This window comes from Lepidochelys kempii, chromosome 11 (assembly GCF_965140285.1).
Source record: "Lepidochelys kempii isolate rLepKem1 chromosome 11, rLepKem1.hap1, whole genome shotgun sequence".
NCBI lineage: Eukaryota > Metazoa > Chordata > Testudines > Cheloniidae > Lepidochelys > Lepidochelys kempii.
This window is the reverse complement of record NC_136390.1, coordinates 78,649,474-78,668,910: the sequence shown is the minus strand read 5'-3', so window position 1 is coordinate 78,668,910 and position 19,437 is coordinate 78,649,474.

The following is a 19,437-nucleotide window of genomic DNA, read 5'->3' as shown; positions in this document are numbered from 1 at the left end:
AGTCTCCACAGCTCATGAAGCAAAATACTCAGAATAGGCCCATTTCTCTGTTGAACTCTTGCAGTCCCATGCAAGGAGGCTCAACACATGTTCCCGCCATTAATCACACCACAACATTAAGATGCTTGTTCCTCAGGATTGGTCAGAGGGGTCTAGAGGCAGAAATCCTTTCATTTGGGGCCTCTGCTATAACACAATCGAAGCAGAAGCCAGTATCATTCTCCTACAGTCTCTTCCTGGAGAGATTTTCCCAAGAAAGATGAACTCCGTCTCGCATAGGATGTTGTACATTTTTAACACACACTGTCTGCTACAGTCACATTCACCACTGGGAGGGAGGAAGGCTGGAAATTGGTGAACATTTTTGCCACAAAAGCCCCTCAAATTTGGTCACCAGTTTTGTTCCTGTGGTTTTAAAACCTGAGCATTTCCCTTTCAGTAACCCTCCAATGGCCCAAGACAACTGTGCAGATCAGTTGGTGAAACACTCTGCTGGCTTCAAGTTCTGTCTTGTGAGAGTCCAGGCAGGGGTCCTAACAAAGCCAGCACAGAAAGAGGATGTAGGATAGAGCAAGTAACACACACACACAGCATGGAGTATCTACAAGGACACATTACAGCCCCGTGCAGCGGGGGACAGAAGAGACGAGATACATAGGTGCTCCAGCTCCACCTTCAAAGAGGCATGGGAACATGAACCAGTGCCGGCGCTCCCCAGATCCCCAGCTCTGTGCTCTGGCCGTGGCAGGAAACCCAGGACCTGCCGGATTTCTCTGCAGAGTGGCCCAGATAAGCACAGTCTCCAGTCATGAGCACGCTGCTGCTCTAGGGTCTGATCAGCACAGTTTGGCAGCCATTCTCAGGACTTGACTGGGGCACCTTTTTCAAGCTTCGCCCATATATTCTTTTTGTGCTGAAGAGTGCTAGTTGGGTGTATCTGTGCTCCATCCTCATTCCTGGGTCGGAGGTGTACCTAAGACAGCATGTGACCTGCCCTGTCCGCTTGTCTACAGGCCAGTACACGTTCTCTAATCACTCCTTTACATGAGTCAAAGACTCTAAAGCCAGAAGGGACCATCGTGATCGTCTAGTCAGACCTCCTGTGTCCTGCCCCACAATCATTCCTAGAGCAGGGCTCTCAGAAAGACAGCCAATCTTGATTAAAAATTGGTCAATTGTTCCAATTAATCTTACCATTAAAAATGTACACCTTATTTCCCCTCTGAATTTATCTAGCTTCAATTTCCAGCCATTGGACCTTATTAGAACTTTCTCTGCTACACCGAAGAGCCCCATGTTCACTTTGTTACGCTAAATAGATTGAGCTCCTTGAGTCTATCACTATAAGACATGCTTTCCTATCCTCCAATCAGTCTCCAATTTATCAACATTCTTCTCGAATTGTGAGCACCAGCACTGAACACAGGGTTCCTGCACCGGTCACACCAGTGCCAAACACAGGGTGAAATAGCCTCTCTCCTCCTCCTTGAGATTCCCCTGCTTACGGATCCCAGGACCTTTTGGCCACAGTATCACATTAGGAGCTCCTGTTCAGCTGATTCTCCACCGTGAACCCCACATCTTTTTCAGAGTCACCGCTTCCCAGGATAGTCTACCATCTTGTAAGTATGGCCTGTATTCCTTGTTCCCAAAGATACGCATTTACATCAAGCCATATTAAAACACATAGTGTTTCCTTGCAGCCAGCTTACCAAGCGATCCAAATTGCTCTAAATCAGTGACCCGTCCCCTTCATTATTTACCCCTCCCCAATTTTTGTGTCACCTGCAAATTTTATCAGTGATGATTTTACGTTTTCTTTCAGATCCTTGATAAAGAAGTTAAATTGCATAGGGCCAAGAAATGATCCCTGTGGGATCCCACTGGAAACAGACCCACTCAATGACGATTCCCCATTTACAGTTACATTTTGAGACCTATCAGTAAGCCAGTTTTTAATCCATTTAATGTGTGTCACTTAATTTTATATTGTTCTAGTTTTTTAATGAAAATGTCATACACCATATAGAAGTTGAAATATATTATGTCAGTACTATTACCTTTATCAACCAAACTTGTAAACTCATCAAAAATAGATATTGAGTTAATTTGACAGAATCTATTTTCCATAAACCCCTGTGAATTTGCATGTTATTTTAACTTCTTTTAGTTCTTTATTAATCCAGTCCCATATCAGCCACTCTATTATCTTGCCCAGGATCGATGTCAGGCTGACAGGCCTATAATTACCCAGCTCATCCCACTGACCCTTTTTAAAAATTGGCACAACATTAGCTTTCTTCCAGTCTTCTGGAACTTCCCCAGTGTTCCAAGACTTAGTGGAAATCAACATTAATGGTCTAGCGAGCTCCCTAGCCCAGTCTTTTAAAACTCTTGGATGCAAGTTGTCTGGACTTGCTGATTTAAAAATGTATTACTTTAGTAGATTCTGTTTAACATCCTCCAGAGCTTCTAGTGGAATGGAAAGAGTGTTATCACTACCATATGATAAGACTATATCATCTGTTTTTCCCCAAATACAGAACAGAAATATTTATTGAACACTTCTGCCTTTTTTTGCATTGTTAATGATAATTCTACCATTTCCATCTAGTAATGGACCAATACCATTGTCAGGATTCTTTTTGTTCCTAATATATTTTAAAAACTCCTTATTGTCCTTAACTCTGATTGCCATAGATTTCTTCTTGTGTCCCTTTGCTTCCCTTATCCATTTTCTACAATTGCTAGCTTCTGATTTATATTCACTACTATCAACTTCCCCTTTCTTCCATTTGTTATATAATTTTTTTAAAAAATTTTTACAGCTTCCTTCACTTCCCCTCTAAACCAATCTGTTTTTTTAACCAGCATAGCCTTCTTCCTCAGATGAGAGACTGTGACTTTTTGGGCATCTAGTACAATGTTCTTAAATTATTCCCAATTATCATTCACTTTTTTTGCTGATTAAATTCTTCTTCCCAGTTGATTTGGCTCATAACTGTTTTCAGCTTTGTGAAATTGGCCTTATTAAAGCACCAAATACATATATTTCTGGTCTGGACTTTATTCTGCTTGCACATTATAAATGTGATCAAGTCATGAAGAAATGACTCAGTGATGAAGAAATGTCATCCACCAAAATCCATCTGATAATTTAGCACTGCCTGACTGGCTCTAGTAACATAGATCGCATCAGTGATATATACAAGACCTAACATAATTGCAAATAGGGTACCACCTGGCGAGGGATAACTCAGTGGTTTGAGCACTGGCCTGCTAAACCTAGGGTTGTGAGCCCAATCCTTGAGGGGGCCATTTAGGGATGTGGGGCAAAAATTGGGGACTGGCCCTGCTTTGAGCAGGGGGTTGGACTAAATGACCTCCTCAGGTCCCTTCCAACCCTGATATTCTATGGTCTTTTATCAAGACAGCTCCCACCCACTAGGACATCAAGGCTCTTCCCAGAGGTGGCACCCCCCCCCCCAACCCTTAGCCTTGTGGACATGTACTGTGATTGCTTCAAGTTCTATTTTCACATCAGGCTGATGTGCCGAATGCTGTCTGTCAGCTGCCCTAAATTCTGCGACATCCCTGTGTCAGAGCAACACTTCTTTGTAACAATCATAGTGCTCTTTTCGTGCTCTGCAGTTTTAGCCCTACAACAGAAAAAGTGGAGACCTGTCCCCAGAGTAAATATCACACGTTTGAAAGTGGGCTGCAAAATATCCACCTTTCTTACAACAACATCATCACAACACATTGCAAACATGCCGACTCTTTTACTCCTACTCTACGCTGTCCTCATTTCCCAGGTACCCAGGAACCATACCAGTGTCTGGTGCTGCTGTTCTAGCTCAGAGTTCTTTAGCTTTTCTATTATTAAAGAGCCGTATTGAGTGGGTTCCTGGGTAGAACGTGACGAGCCCTTCGTGTTTGGTGAATACAGAGGCTCACACTGGCAGCTTAGCCAACATTGCCTCAAAGAAACATGTTCTAACGTACACACTGTCTGGGAGCTACTGCTGGGCACACTGGCTGTCTCTTTTGACTACACCAATTGCACCCTGCCAGGAATGCACACAATCCCAGCAATTAGCAGTGAAAGGGGTTTGTCCAGGATAATGCCCATTTCCCAATAACTTCCTTATCTCTAACATGTCCGTACATAACCACTGTAAGTGCCATCTCTATCTAGATACTCATATATATATATACATAAAAGCTGTAAAAGAGCAGGAAAGAATTGAGCTGGTTTTTGCTCATCCCTAGCTTCATTATATTTTACAAAAACATCGCCACTGCATCATTCAGAATACACCCCCGAGGAATCCTTTTTAAATGATTGTGAATAAAAGTAACTGCTTGTGACAGTGAAAGCACTAACATGGCAAAGTCCTCACCGTGCTGTGCAAAGTCTCTCCTCCACACCGCCACATCAGCCTGCTAGCCCTAGCATCTTCCAGAGCCTGGACTCCGCTGAGCCCTCAGCTAGAGCTTGCTAGTCATGTCAACCTGTCTGGCTGTTTAACAAAATGGAGAAGACCACACTGTTTTCCCTGTGTAACTCGTGCCAGAATTGGAACTCCCTCTCCAGAGGCAAAAGGCAGGTGCTCCAAATCAGCGGGCTATCTAAGGGCCAGTCCTGCTCTCACTGAGCCAGCAAACTCTCATTGACGTGTCAAAGGCTGGTGTATAATCAACACTTCACCTGCTGTCTGGTTTTGAGTTTTTCCGCCATCCTGTCCTGAACAAAAAAAATTAATCAATGAAATTACCATGTTATCAGCTTTGCTGGCGGGAGCACCCAGGAGCAGTGGATATGGCTGGCACATTAGACAACAGTAGTTATTTAGAATAATATATGGGGTCTGATCCTGCATTCATGCTGAAGCTACTGCAGTTAACTCTGTGATAGCCGTGGTGTGACAAGGGGCGTGGGTTCTCAGAGGAAGAAGCGCTACACCAGTGGTGATCCGCACCCCACAGTTGGCACCCTGAGTGTTGCAATTATATCAGGACTCAGAGGCACTCAGCCCTGGCAACCCCAACCTCAGCCTGTCTCTCGACGGGTGGTGGGGACTCAGGAATTCTAAGCAGAAGTGGGTGGAGCCCCTGATTTTGGGAGCTGCATTCTACCATGGGGGGACGCAGTGAAAAGGGAAGCCCGCAATCTAGAATGTAAGTATATATTTGAATGTCTTTGTTTTGCGATACATTATTCCAAATAGAGTTTTCAGTGGGTCTAAGAAAGCTCTGAACAACACCATTGTTAAGGATGCTCTGCTTTTATTTCAAGCAGTGTTAGTTGTGGGGACAACGTGCTAACTCACTATGACAAAAACTCCAAACCATGCAGCAAAAACAAATCCGGCTCATCAAGTCCAACCCAGCTCTTCCCTTCATTCTCCCTTGGCTTGGAAACACCCTCATGCTACCAATTACATCCAGACAGGAAGAAAAAGGGGAAATGCACCTGCTTCCAGTAGCACCATCCTCACTCTTCCACTCCAAATCGACACTATCCACCACCTAAGTGCACTTGTCTAAATCTGGCTGCAAGTAATCTTCTCAATAATTATATAGGAGACAGGCAGACAAAAATAATTTTTTGCTAGGTTTCTCCCTCAACAGAAAGCAAGTGGGATTAAAGGCTCAGAACAAGCACTGCTGAGATTAAAATGGTTGACTATTTTCAAGAACAGAGACTCTCTTTAGATAAAGCAATGCAGATGTTGGGGGAGGGGATTTATGCCAGACTTGATTGGCCTCAAATTTAGAAAAATCCTAGTCTAGAGAAAATCATATACATACACACACACGCACATTAAATCAGCTTCTGGATTTCGAACCTGTGTTCATGTTTTGTCTGTTATGTTCCCTGGCTGGTAAAAGGAAATTTGTCTCTTGGATCATATGGAATTTCTTTTCATCTAAATGGTTCTCTGACAGTGGTGTGAGGACCCTCAAATTACAGCATGCTTCACAAATACCTGCTGAATTTAAACTCAACTTAACAGCAATTGTCTGCTAATAAAATGTCAGCTTTATTGAGCTGTGGTAATCAATTGGGGGTTAACATAAACGGTCACTATCGACATTAAATGTGTTTCCTGGAACACGGAATGGCACTTAAGTTTCAAGTGTCAAAGTGGCAAGCAAGTTAATCTTTACAGTAGCCAAAGAGAAATAACAGAACATCAGCACCAACACAGTGTTTGCCTTCAAAATGTACACGCAGAAATTGACAAGACAATACACTACAGTAAGCAAATGCCAGGCTTACCAGAGCAGGAGAAACTTCAGTGGATGGGAGGTGGGACCACTACCCATGGAACACAATGGACACACTAATATTTCCATCTCTTTGCACTTCCCTATATGTTAACTTCCCCATAGCCCCCAGCAAGGTTACCCATGTTCACACTATGAGGGGTGCTGTGGTAGGTCAGGCTCCCTGACTAATTGCTTCGGAAGGGCGTGAAGGGGAAGCAGGAAACAATGGTGAGAAAGGGAACAAATGTTCAGGGTTTCTGTTTCCCCTCAGGGCAGGACAATGCACAAATAATCCACTTCCTGGATCAATGCAATTAATTTTACTGGTTCCCCTTCAAACTCACATTAAGCAGAAGGGTCAAATTATGGAAACATGTGGTGTCAACAGAACGTTCCCTCTTCCCTCCACCCTGCAGAGTATTAACACAGTCAACTATGTATTTGCTGCTATTTTTCCCCATGAAAACATTCTCCCTTCAATCATAAAGCCTTGCACTCCTAATCTGGCACTTTACCAATTGCCATTGGCACCAGATCCAAAGCAAGATGGGGTGGAAGCAATTTGCCAGTGGCATCAGATATAGAACTTGTCTCAAAACGAGGAACCAATTATTACTTTGCGGCCCTCACTTTCCATCTGCCCTTTAAAAAGTCTTTGCAGTTTTATGTTGAAGTAACTCCCATGCAGCATTCTTTTTAACCTGCCCGTAGACTCTACTCTCCGTCCCGAATAGGACGAACGATTCTCTGTCTACTTGCTTTTCAGAAATCACTGGCTTCAAGGAAGTAAAATGCAGGGTTTTTTCCCCTGGTGGATGCTGATATATATGGGTCAGTAGGTTCAGAAACCACAATGCTGTAAACTTGGGATGGTTCGAGCTACGTTCACCCAAGTCTGAACAAACAAATAAGGGGTTTGTAGAGAACGTGGAGCTTACAGGGATAAATAGCATGCATATCTCTTATCTGCACTGCAGATCTCTGTGGCATATCCTGCCCTCTGGTTCCATATGGAAAGAGATCTGCAGCACAAAGCAGAGAATTTTTCCTCACTGTTTTTTTTTGTTTTTGGTTTGGAGGGGTGGAGGGCATGTTGAATCATTGTGATGCCTTTCCTAACATTCAAGATATATTTTCGTAATATGTTCTGAGACCCGTAGAGCTCGGAAGATTTAAACTACTATGTAATTGAGAGTGGTGTTTATGCTAAACAATCGCTGTTCTACCTTGTACTGAGCTGTGACACTCCGAATACCTTTCCCAGACCTCAAGAAGAGCGCTGTGTGGCTCAAAAGCGTGTCTCGTTCACCAACAGAAGCTGGACATAAGAACATAAGAAAGGCTATACTGGGTCAGAGTAAAGGTCCATCTAGCCCAGTATCCTGTCTTCTGACAGTGGTCAATGCCAGGTGCCCCAGAGGGAATGAACAGACAGGAATCATCCAGTGATCCATCCCCTGTTGCCCATTCCCAGCTTCTGGCAAACAGAGGCTAGGGACATCATCCCTGCGCATCCTGGCTAATAGCCATTGATAGACCTATCCTCCATGAATTTATCTAGTTCTTTTTTAAACCCTATTATAGTCTTGGCCTTCACAACATCCTCTGGCAAGGAGTTCCACAGGTTGACAGTGTGTTCTGTGAAAAAATACTTCCTTGTAAATCTGCAGCCTATTAATTTCATTTGGTGGCCCCTAGTTCTTGTGTTATGAGAAGGAGTAAATAACACTTCCTTATTTATGTTCTCCACACCAGTCATGATTTTCTAGACCTCTATCATATCCCCCCTGAAGGGGAACTTTCTTTATTTTTCAATTTTTACAGTTATCCCCGCATAGCCATCTTGGATTTCCCTTAGTTGTTGTTGGGACTCCATGTTTGGTGTCCTTCTTCCCCACCCTTTAGCGTTCTTTTTGCTAACGGCGGGCCGTGTGACTGGTAATCTGCCTAGTAACAAGGCAGTATAAAAGTCCTGCCCTCCAGTCACACAGGGCTGCCCCTCTGAGAGGCAGACAGACACCACGCTAAGGGTTGCTGGAGTAGGGTACACACCTGATTGTGAGGATAGCCGTCCATCTGTTGTCCTTTGGTTCCAGTCAGTGGCATAGCTAGGGGGGGAGCGGGGCAGCGGCCGCTCCCACACTGAGCACAAGTGGCGCCTTGACCATGTCTTGGCGCCTTTTACATTTTCCCCTGTTGAAGGAACAAGGGGAGCGATCCCCCAAAAGGACGCCACCCGCTGCGGTGCTTTTACTCACCCGGCAGCGCTCCGGGTCTTCGGCGGCACCTCGGCGGCAGGACCTTCACCCGGAGCAAGTGAGGGGCGGCCCCCGGAGCGCCGCAGCGGGCGGGGCCTGGTTTTTGGATCGCTCCCCCTGTTCCCTCCACCTGGCTACGCAGCTGGTTCCCGTTCACACATGCCGGCACAGGGAGGAAGGCCTGTGTGAAGAGAAGAACAGAGTTGTCAGTTTACCTGTCTGGAGGTCCCATCCTCAGGAGCCTGTTGTCACGGCCTGTGTCTAGTGCTCTGTCCTGTCGTGTCAGTGGGCGTCTGTAACCAAGCTGCAAGATATAGTAAAGAGACATCGAGGCTCTGATCACCTGTCCAGTATCTAGTTCTGGGTCAGGGCTTTAAGCCCCTGGTTGTTAAGGCCGAAGCTGGGTTTGTATTCAGTCCTTTATAATTATAGTTTGGAAGTCCTTAGTGTTTATCCTCTTTGTTACTGTTTTAACTGTTGGGTTGTAAATAAAACTGTTACTTTATGTTAACTTTATCCTTGTAAGTTTTCTTTGGGGCTAATGACCCAATGACAGAAGGAGGCGAATTTAGGCTGGTTTCCTGGCCAGATCAAAAATCAGTCAACACCCCCTGAGTCGTCTCTTTTCCAAGCTGAAAACTCCCAGTCTTATTACTCTCTCCTCATACAGAAGCCGTTCCATTCCCCTCATCATTTTTGTTGCCCTTCTCTGTACCTTTTCCAATATATCTTTTTTGAGATGGGGTGACCACATCTGCAGGCAGTATTCAAGATGTGGGCGTACCATGGATTTAACTAGAGGCAACATGATATTTTCTGTCTTATTATCGATCCTGTTCTTAATGATTCCCAACATTCTGTTTGCTTTTTTGGCTGCCGCTGCACATTGAGTGGATGTTTTCAGAGAACTACCCACAATGACTCCAAGACCTCTCTATTGAGTGGTAACAGCTCATTTAGACCCCATCCTTTTATATGTACAGTTGGGATTATGTTTTCCAATGTACATTACTTTGCATTTATCAGCATTGAATTTCATCTGCCATTTTGTTGTCCAGTCACCCAGTTTTGTGAGAACGCTTGGTAACTCTTCGCAGTCTGCTTTGGACTTAACTGTCTTGAGTAGTTTTATATCATCTGCAAGTTTTGCCACCTCACTGTTTACCCCTTTTCCCGGATCATTTATGAATATGTTGAACACCACCAGTCCCAGAACAGACCCCTGGGGGACACCACTATTTACCCCTCTCCATCCAAAACTGACCATTTCTTCCTAACCTTGGTTTCCTGTCTTTTAACCAGTTACTTATCCAGGAGAGAAATTCCCTCTTATCCCATGACAGCTTACTTTGCTTAAGAGCCTTTGGTGAGAGACCTTGTCAAAGGCTTTCTGAAAAATCTAAGTACACTATATCCACTGGATCACCCTTGCCCACATGCTTGTTGACCCCCACAAGGAATTCCAGTAGATTGGTGAGGCATGATTTCCCTTTACAAAACCCATGTTGACTCTTCCCCAACAAATCAGTTAGCAGTTCTGCAATTTCACATTTGAGTTCCTTCGGAACCTTGGGTGAATCCCACCTGACCCTGGTGACTTATTACTGTTTAGTTTATCAATTTGTTCCAAACCTCCTCTAATGACACCTCAGTCTGGGACAGTTCCTCAGATTAGTCATCTAAAAAGAATAGCTCAGGTTTAGGAATCTCCTTCACATCCTCATTCATGAAGACGGATGCAAAGAATTCATTTAGTGTCTCCGCAATGGCATCCTTTAGCAACTTGATCGTCCAGTGGCCCCGCTGGTTGTTTAGCAGGATTCCTGCTTCTGATGTACTTAAAAAAATTTTGCTATTACATTTTGAGTCTTCAGCTAGCTGTTCTTCAAATTCTTTTTTGACTTTCCTAATTATATTTTTTATACTTCATTTGCCAGAGTTTGTGCTCCTTTCTATTTTTCTTACTAGGATTTAACTTCCACTGTTTAAAGGATGCCTTTTGCCTCTCACTGCTTCTTTCACTTTGTTGTTTAGCCAGGGTGGCACTTTTTTGGTTCACATTTTCATAGAAGATTAGGGTTGGAAGAGACCTCCGGAGCTCATCTAGTCCAACCCCCTGCTCAAAGCAGGACCAGCCCCAACTAAATCATTCCAGCCAAGGCTTTGTCAAGCCAGGCCTTAAAAACCGCTAAGGATGGAGATTCCACCACCTCCCTAGGTAACCCATTCCAGTGTTTCACCACCCTCCTAGTGAAAACGTTTTTCCTAACATCCAACCTAAACCTCCCCCACTGTAACTTGTTCTGTCATCTACCAGCACTGAGAACAGCCAAGCTCCATCCTCTTTGGAACCCCCCTTCAGGTAGTTGAAGGCTGCTATCAAATCCCCCCTCACTCTTCTTTTCTGCAGACTCAATAAGCCCAGTTCCCTCAGCCTCTCCTCATACGTCATGTGCCCCAGCCCCCTGATCATTTTCGTTGCCCTCCACTGGACTCCCTCCAATTTGTCCACATCCTTTCTGTAGTGATTGGCCCAAAACGGGACGCAATACTCCCAATGTGGCCTCACCAGTGCCGAATAGAGGAGAATAATCACTTCCCTCGATCTGTTGGCAATGCTCCTACTAATGCAGCCCAGTATGCCGTTAGCATATCCAGCTTCTCATCCACTGTAATTCCCAGGTCCTTTCCTGCAGAACTGCTGCTTAGCCAGTCAATTCCCAGTCTGTAACAGTGCCTGGGATTCTTTCATCCTAAGTGCAGGACTCTGCACTTGTCCTTGTTGAACCTCATCTGATTTCTTTTGGCCCAATCCTCCAATTTGTCTAGGTCACTCCGGACCCTATCCCTACCCTCCAGCATATCTACCTCTCCCCGCAGTTTAGTGTCATCTGTAAACTTGCTGATGGTGCAAATCATTCCATCATCCAGATCATTAATGAATATGTGGAACAAAACCAGCCCAGGACTGACCATTGCCGCTGATCACTACCCGTTGAGCCCGGCGATCTTATTATGTTCCCTTATTATGTTTTTTAATTTGGGGCATACATTTAAATTGAGCCTCTATTATGGTGTCTTTAAAAAGTTTCCATGCAGCTTGCAGGGATTTCACTTTTGGCGCTGTACCTTTTAATTTCTGTTTAACTAACTTCCTCATTTTTGTGTAGTTCCCCTTTCTGAAATTAAATGCTACCATGGTAGGCTGCTTTGGTGTTTCCCCCCACCCTCACCCCTCAGGGATGTTACATTTTATTATGTTATAGTCACTATTACTAAGCGGGTCAGCTATATTCACCTCTTGGACCAGATCCTGTGCTCCACTTAGGACTAAATCAAGAATTGCCTCTCCTCTTGTGGGTTCCAGGACCAGCTGCTCCAAGAAGCAGTCATTTAAGGTGTCAAGAAACTTTATCTCCGCATCCCATCCTGAGGTGACATGTACCCCGTCAATATGAGGATAGTTGAAATCCCCCATTATTGAGGTTTTTTATTTTAATAGCCTCTCTAATCTCCTGGAGCATGTCACAGTCACTATCACCATCCTGGTCAGGTAGTCGATAGTATACCCCTACTGCTGTATTCTTATTATTCGAGCATGGGATTACTATCCATTGAGATTTTGTGGTACAGTTGGGTTCATTTAAGATTTTTGCTTAATTTGACTCTGTGCTTTCTTTCACATATAGAGCCACTCCCCCACCAGCATGACCTGATCTGTCCTTCCAATATATTTTGTACCCTGGTATTACTGTGTCCCATTGATTATCCTCATTCTACCAAGTTTCTGTGATGCCTGTTATATCAATATCCTCATTTAATACGAGGCACTCAAGTTCACCCATCTTATTATTCAGACTCTGAGCATTGGTATATAAGCACTTTAAAAAATTGTCACTTTTTAGCTGTCTGCCATTACATGATGTAACTGAATGGGGCTCTTCTTCACTGGACTGTTTCTCATCAGATCCTACTCATATTTTATCATCTTCCATCCTTGCCTCCTTTATCAACAAATTGATAAACTAAACAGTAATAAGTCACCAGGGTCAGGTCGGATTCACCCAAGAGTTCTGAAGGAACTCAAATGTGAAATTGCAGAACTGCTAACTGTGTTATGTAACTATCATTTAAATCAGCTTCTGTATCAGATGACTGGAAGATAGCTAATGTGATGCCAGTTTTTAAAAAAGGCTCCAGAGGTGATCCCAGCTGGTAAGCCTAACTTCAGTACCAGGCAAACTGGTTGAAACTATAGTAGAGAACAGAATTATCAGACACACAGATGAACATGATTTGTTCATGCAGGATATAGAGAATCTCTATTAATAGAGATATGCCAATAAAAGGTATGCCCTCGCCCACTTTGTCTCTCATATCCTGGGACAAACATGGCTACAACCACATTGCCTTTACTGGGACACACCATTATTCTGAAGAGCAGCGTTTCTGTGCCAAGTGGACGGCCAGTGAGGGAAGAGGGTGAGGTGTCAGCTCAGTAGCTATTAACAATACCATGGCTACTGAAGGGCCCTCCTTCTCTTCCTCCCACCATCCTCATTCTCCAGGAAGCATCCTTTGGGTGTGGTCCCCTCTCTTTCAACATGCCTCATGCCCACCCTTAGATATTAGCATCATTAAAAAGACCTCTTTAAGTTGTTCACATGTTTTTTGCCATCTCCCTACTAGCTGTAAGGCACATTTGTCCTGTTTGCTTTTCTGAGACTTGGTTCATTCCTGACATCCCAGCAGGGACTGCAAAGCAGGAATGACAGACAGTCAAATCTCCATTTGTTTTCTCCTCCTGCACTACTCCTCCCACCTTCTTCTTTCTTCTGCCACTGAGTCCTTCCACAGCTCCAAATGAATGCACTCAGCCAGCTCTGACTAACCAGGCTGCCATGATACCAGCTCCCTGGCAGATGGGAGTGCTGGAGAGTTAAGGGGAAACGTGCTTCTCTAGGGACCAGCTGAAGCATAGGCATGAACTCTGTGGGTACTTCAGGGCTGGAGCACTCATGGAAAAACGATAGTGGATGCTCAGCACCCACCAGCCATCGCTGCTCAGCGGTGCACCACCGATCAGCTGTTCGGCAGCTCGGGGAGGGACTTGGGGGAGGACAGAGAGCAGCGGGTGGGCGAGCAGGGGCCTCGAGGAGGGGGTGGAGCGAGGGCAGGGCCTTGGGGGAGGGAGGCATAGCAGGGGCAGGAAGAGGCGGGCAAAGGTGGGGGCTCGGGGGGAAGGAGCCAAGTCGGGGTGGGGACTCGGGGCAGAGTGGGGGTGGAGCACCTCCAGGGACAACTAGAAGTTGGCGCCTATGAGCTGGAACACCACTGACATTACTGGGAGCCCTGCCACTGGCCTCAATGGGCTATGGATCAGGCCTTAGGAGCAGGTATCCAGGGGCACAAACCACTGGGCTTCTGAAGAGCAGCCCCAGACAGTATTAATGGTAGGAGGAGTGGACAATCATGCATACAGGAAAAACATGGCGTCAATGGAGTCTCCTTTCTATTTCCTGCGATTACCGTCTGACTACCCCATGGCTGAATTCTGCGAGAGCAGACTCCGGACCATTCCGCGGCAGGCACCACACAGTTCTTCCACCAACACCTCGTGTCTTTCAACCCTGACGGAAGTTGCAACCTTGGTAGAGTGAACCCTAATATTTATGGGACAGGGACTTCCTGCTACTTTATAAGCCTCATGGATGGCCCCTCTGATCCACCCAGATAGACCTCTATGGGTGAAATTCACCCTGGGCAGAAGGCCAGCACAGAGAATTGGTCTGGCCCTCTGCACAGAGGTGAGTTTCACCTGGAGGTCCCTTAGGGGGTGATCAAAAGCCCTGTGTCTAGCAGACCACTATTCCATTGTTAAACTGTGAAGCTGGATGTTGCAACACTGTTAGTTCCTGCATCTGTTCAGAACAACCGGTCACCAGGAGCCTGGGCATGGTAGAGTGGTACAGGAGTGAACAAGGAGCTCAGTCACCTGCCCTATTTCACAGGTGTTGGAAACAGATGCATTACAATAATTAGCAATTATAAATTGTAAGGCTGTGGTCATAGCGGAACACAAATGACATCTTTCAAGAGTCATTTCCATTGTTGGCTCTGTCATTCTGGTTTCCTTTGGTTTGTGTCCACAGTGGGGAAGCACTTCCCAAATGCAGAAAAATGCCTTCGGGCAAAGGGTGAATTAGCTAGTTGACCTTGTCTTGGTTTTTGCATGATTTATGCTTGTATCTGCAGAGCTCACGTTGAGTTTGGATAATGTTCTCAACACGATGGAATTCCATCGAAGATCTGTTTGTCCAACTCCCTGTTTGATCATGAATGGACAGCTAATGATGACTACATGTCTTCAGCATTTCAACCAATTTCCACTCTGTGTTTTTTAACAACAGGACTGCTGCTTTTTTGTTGTAGGAGGCTGGGTAATAACTGTGTGCCACTCTGGTACTCTGGAAGCTCTTTTTCCATTTATGGGTGTTTTCTATGAGCGGTGTTAACCAAAACAAGTTACAAGGCTTCACCTTCTAGACTACATTCTTATTAACTACCCCAGCTCTTGCAATGTTCCTCCAAAGCTAAAATCACCAGGCTCCACAAATCATATGTATGTGGTTATGTTTTGTAAAGCACCTTCTGGTGAGTTATAACCGCTGCTGCCAACTCTCGTGATTTCCTGGAGAGTCTCATGAGATGTGGCGTGTTCCTTAAAGCCCTCACCCCTGGAGGCATGCGATAGGCTGAGAGTCTCTGCTTTCATTTTTTAAAAAGGAAGTCTGTAGTCCTCCTAGTTGCAGAGAAAACCTTGGGAACGTGACACTCGTGTGAGCCCACCAGCAGGCAAAGAAAGAGAACTCAACTTTAAAAACAAAAAATTCTCATGAGTTTTTGGGCCAGACTCATGGTTTTTAAAGGCTGGGAATTGGCAGGATGGTTCTTCAGAGGTAGATTCATGGAGTCCAAGGCCAGAAGGGACCACTGTGATCATCCAGGCTGACCGTCTGCATAGCACAGGCCAGAGACCAGGGCTCTGGCACAATTTATACAGTGCGGGGACTGAGAGCCATTGAAGCAAACTGTAAACCCTGGATAAAATGGAATCCACTTCAAGCCAGGGGTGCGGCAGCACCCCCCGCACCCCTCGTTCCAGCACCTATGACAGAGCCCTGCCCCACAATAATTCCTAGAGCAGATCTTGTAGAAAAACATCCAGTCTTGATTTAAAACTTGTCCGTGATGGAGAATCCACCACGACCTTCAGTAAATTGTTTCAATAGTGAATTGCTGTCACGGTTACAGATTTACATCTTGTTTCCAGACTGGATTTGTCTAGCTTCAACTTCCAGCCAGGTGTGTTGTGCTCCTAGCAATCTGCTCCACACTAGGAGAGCCAGGATCAGAGAGAACAAAACAAAAAGCAGAATACCTCACCCTAAAGCGTACCCTTTGGGGCCAGGTTTTACCCTCAGTTAGACTCAGGCAACACCCTCTCCCCTCCTCCTCCCCCACCCTGCCCTGCAGTCAATCTCTGAGGGCAGAAACGGACCCTCGCTGTTCAGGTGGGTTTACATGAGGGCACCCACTTCAGGAAGAAGAGCCAAAGCCACTAAGCAGCATCATTTGGAGCTTGTTTCTGAACTCCTTGGTGCTGGTTTTACACCTGGGCGGATCTGGCAATGGCAGCAGAGTTGCTCCCGGTGGGGGTAGTATGTGACAGAGAAGAATCAGCCCCGAAGAGAAGTTACAGGGCTGAAATGTTCTTAAAAAACCAGCAGCCCAGGGATTTGATTGTTAAGAGGGTGGGGGGACAATGGGTTTGTTGCTGCCTCTTTATGCTGAGTGAAGAAAGCCTGAGTAGGTTTTTTATAGTGGGGGGGGAAGTGGTGGGTTTCTGCTTGGTTGTTAACATTAAAGATTCATATTTTTGGATGACTAGATGATCAGGAGGATCACAACATCACAGATACCACACATGTGAGCCCGGATTAACTGAGAGGGGAAGTGATGTCACTGACTTCCAATTCTTGAGGTTTGTTAGCACCATATTTAACTCTAGCACCTGCCAAACAGCAAGAAGAAAAGAGCTCTTTGGTAGAGATTTGACACCTCTTCCTCTCCAACTCAGGGCTAGGAAAGCTCCAAGACACCTTTCTACAAACTGAGACCACCAGCAGCCATGTGAGAGACAAGGCTTTCTATTATTTTTATTTTTAAGAGAATTAGAGAATTCAAAACAAACCAAACAACTCTCAGGCCTCCCATCATAAGGAACAGAACATGGCCATATCCAATTTCCCCCCTCAGCAGCTCACTTTCAAAACCTTTCCTGATTCATTAATTAGTAGCGCTGCACAGTAGCAGAAAGAACGATTTCATCGATGTGTATGAAGATTTTGTAGCCACACAATTCGTAAAGACACAGTGCTAATCATAGAATCATAGAATATCAGGGTTGGAAGGGAGCCCTGAAGGTCATCTAGTCCAACCCCCTGCTCGAAGCAGGACCAATTCCCAGTTAAATCATCCCAGCCAGGGCTAATCCTTGGGATTAGCTCTATAAATATAGTTAGTGTGCACGCTTTTAATTACTAACATGTATGAAGACCAAAATTGTTAAACTCTCCTCAAACATTCTTTAAAAATATGTTTAGACAGACACAAAATGTATATAGATAATTACTGCATGAAAAAAAGCATCTGAACTCCAGTGGTCACGAATCTGAACTCCCCATATCTGCACCCTGAGTCTGTGTTTACTGCCTGAAGTAGGGTGTGGTGGGTGTACGAAGTTTATTCAAGGACATTTCAAGATTAGCAGTGTGGTTACAGGAAAGAGAGTGTTCTCGAAGGTTAGAAAAGAAAACGCACATGTCAGAACCAGATGGGAACTCACAGTCCGGAAGAGAATTGTCAAAATGTGTCTGTTCTGCTGTTTAAGAAACAGTTCCCAAAGGGTCAGCTCCAGAGACTTTTCTATGGGGGCATCTACACTGGAGCTGTGAGGTATAATGTCCAGCACCGGGAGACATACCCCCAGTAGCTCTGACTGAGGTAGCACACTAAAAATAGAGGGGAGCTGCAGTGGCCTGAGCAGCAGGAGGCGTTGGCCACCCCGAGCGTGATCCAATCTGAGACCCTTGGCACATACTTGGGGCAGCAAGACCCTCCCCCTGCTCGCGCCACCGTGGCTCCATTTCAGTGTTTAGCCTGCTAGGTCAGTCAGAGCTCGGGTGGGCATGTCTACTCGTGCTGCCAATTGCAACGCCCGCTCGAAGTGTAGCCAGACCCTGTGTTCTAGAAGTTCTTCTAACGCTTCCAGGGCTGGAAACAACAGTGCCGTGTGTTTTTCATGATCCTCATTTCTCCATGGCATTTTATGAACTCAGTGCTAAAAACAGGTCGCTAGGGGAGGCCCCTGTCCCCGAAAAAGAAGATCCGTAGAAAAAGGTATTTGTAAGAGTGACTGTATGTAGCATAAAAAAGAAATAGATTTGTGGTGGCAGAATCCGGTGCTCTCCTCGATGCTATCCAGAGTGTGTGGCCAAGCCATGAGCATCTGGTGTTCCACAGATATTGCAAAGATTCTGGAGTCCTGCAAAGCCCCGCACCATGTAGCCCCTAGCACATGGAGTAGATGATATCACTGGCTGTATCGCTGCCTGCCTGTATCTCATTGCTGTGCAGGTATGTTTGTGCTGGATAGCGCCCCGTTCTCAGCCAGAACCTAAGTGAGAGCATGAGCTCTGTAACTCCTAGTACCCAGGCAGCCTGGTGATCCAAGCTAGGGCTCAAAGCCTGGAAAGACACTCCAAGGGCAGATATTTTGCTTTGGTGTCTGCTGGGGAGTTTGGAGATACCCCTTTGTTGATGGGCAGACCTCAGGTTTGCAGAAGGACTGGAGCATCCTAGAGCTCAGGCTGCAGCCCAAGCCCCAGCATCTACACTGCAATGAAACAGCCTCTTAGCCCGAGCCCTGCAAGCCCCAGCCAGCTGGCAGGCCAGCCGTGGGTGTCCAAGTGCCATGCAGACATACCCCAGTGGGTCTTTTGCATCTGGATCAAAGTCAAGAGTGTGACTGTGTCCTTTACGTGTTCAGTACCTAGCTGTCATGTTAACAGGCTAGTCTGCTGCCCCTCAGGGTCACTGCTGCCTCTGTCCTTTGTTTGGCTTCCCTCCAGACTCTCTTCTCTCTTTTTCTCTCCAGGTCCCTCTCTGTGTCTCTCCTGCTTTGGCCACTCTACACTACAGGCCTAGATCAGTATAACTACATCGCTCAGGGCCGGGGGGTCGAACATCTGCAGTTATACCAGCCGACCCCCCTGTGTAGATAGCGCCGTGCCGGCAGGAGAACTTCTCCCATCAGCGTAGGGCATCTTCACTCAAGCAGTACAGCGGCACAGCTGCATCAGGCCTGCCCTTTCCCGCCGCATGTCCTTGCTGCAGCCACTTGCACTGCTCCCCCCCCCCGTCGGCGCACAGCTGGCCCTTTTCTTTCACAGGGCTCAATGGGCCTGAAGTGGAACGGAGGCTTTGTGCTGACTCTCGGCGCCAGGGTGCATTCCACCCCGTGTGCTTGAGTCTCCTGCCTTCATGCGTCAGAGCGATTAGTCACTGGTGAGAGCCGCGAGAGGCTCCATTCCGGCACCATGAACAATGGATTCATGTATCAGTGGCAGTGGCCGCCCAGGGTGTTTCACAGATGGTACTACAACATAACCACATGCCATATCTGTACCGGGGTGGGGTGGGGTGGGGTGGGGTGGGGGAATGAATTCAGCGCTGCCCTCACCCCAGGACAGAGACTGAGCAGCTAGGTAGCACGGTGCCCAGCCGTTCAGAACTGCCATACGAGGGCTGACGGGCTCCTGGGGAGGGAGGCAAGTGCCGT